The following is a 1,957-nucleotide window of genomic DNA, read 5'->3' on the forward strand; positions in this document are numbered from 1 at the left end:
AATTGATACCCTTTTGGGATTTACTTAATTGAAATGACTAACATTATAATCAAAAACCGAATATTCATTATATTGTTGATCCACCAATTTTACATTAAATTTATGGAGTCTTTTCTAATTCATAATCCTCTTAAAAGTCTCTCTAGATCCGAGTCGTACAACTCAAGGTTTATAGCTCCTGAACTATGCATAAAAATCTAAGGACTTAACTAATAAGCCAAATATCAAAAGTTTTTTTGGTATTTTCATTTTTTATTAAATTGATGCACAATAATTAAAAATGCTATATAATAATATTATAATTTTCAAATATAAGTCTTACAGGTCCAACTAAATATATCCTAAAGTTCTTACCACAGCTTCTCTGGCAACAACACCAAAAACTTGATACGATCCTAGTGCTACACACTAATTCAAGACAAGTCCCCGGCAACGACGTCAGAAACTTGACCCAACCCGAATATACGCAGTAATCTGTCTTCTAATAGAAAGCAAAAAAATTGACCCAATTTATCTTTAACAGCTAGTGTGAAAAATTGAAATGTTACAAAATTTAGAAATTAGTTTACGCACTTGGGGTACTACACGAGTATACGCATATTTTTTAGTAATAAAGGGCTTTCTCTAAAAACCATAGTATCGATCCCACAGAGAAGCGAGTTATAAAATCCCTTAAACTAATTCTAGTCTACCGCTATCAGATCTTAGTTTGAAATTTTTGAAAAGTTTGGTTTTCCTAAATTCACTAATTTATGATGAAATTATAATTAACCAAATTAAATAAAAATCAAATCTAAGGAGACTGATTTAATTTTGGAAAGATCTTAAGTAATTAAAATCCCTTTCCCTTTATGATGAGATCATAATTAGTGTAGGAATAGAATCTTTAAAGGTTAAAATAAGTTATTGGGACAATTAGGAGCATACCCATTCTTTACCCCCTCTTGGTGCTAGCAAAGAACATTGGAAAATCTCAAGTTTGTTCCAGCTTGTGTAGTATTGCTGAGTACATTTTCGCCTCTTGCTTCTAGATTACCCACTGTGCCCTCACTATAGGATTTGCTAGGGACCCTTAGATCCGAACTCATGACCAATTTGATAAATGAGTCTAGCCTATCACCCCTGGAAACATCAAATTTACACCCATCAAAACTTATCTTCCTATCTATTTGTACTTACCCTCAAATGATTGTGATGGCTCTATCTAAAGTTATGTGTGGTACTCACTAGTTAGGTGAAATCATAGCCCTCCTGGGTCATTAAGTTTTGCAACAGATTTTAACCTCATAAGTGATCATTTTGCAAAGTAAATGAATAATCGAAGAAAATACCATCATAGTTTTTTAAAATAAATAGAAATCATCAAATCATTCTCAACACACACATGATTAAATCTCATCACAAGGAGAAAGAGTAAAAAAAACTACTCACTAAGCATGGAGAAAGCACAATAGAAAAATTCATTTAAAACAAGACAAATCCATTAAAATATTTTTTACAATAATTAAAGATACTGAAGAACTGTTGACCTCAATTTTGGTTGAGGTTTAGAAATTTCTTTAGTAGCCTAGGTCTAGCCATAGGATTTTCCTATTGACTAGTCTTAGAAAACTGTACCCTCACCATTAGAAACTCAAAACTCTTTTCTTTACTCAACTTGAAGTTCCACATATTGGTCCTAACCTCTAATATTTAGAAGGTAAGATCATTATGTGGAAGCTCAAGAAGAGTTCCTATAGGGTTACTTGGCTTTAGAATTGACCCTAGGTATTGATTTGAAGCTAAGGTATATTATACCCTTACCATATCTTCACAATAAACTAACTAAAATCAATATATGAGAGTCCAAAATGGGGATTTCATTGATCCATGATTCATTTAGAATGGATATCTATCCAATTCTACTTGAAATGCCCAACTTGGCCTTTTGCCCCGAGGCACCTCCAAATTACCTAAC

Source organism: Phalaenopsis equestris, unplaced genomic scaffold (genome assembly GCF_001263595.1).
Source record: "Phalaenopsis equestris unplaced genomic scaffold, ASM126359v1 Scaffold000497, whole genome shotgun sequence".
NCBI classification, from domain to species: Eukaryota; Viridiplantae; Streptophyta; class Magnoliopsida; order Asparagales; family Orchidaceae; genus Phalaenopsis; species Phalaenopsis equestris.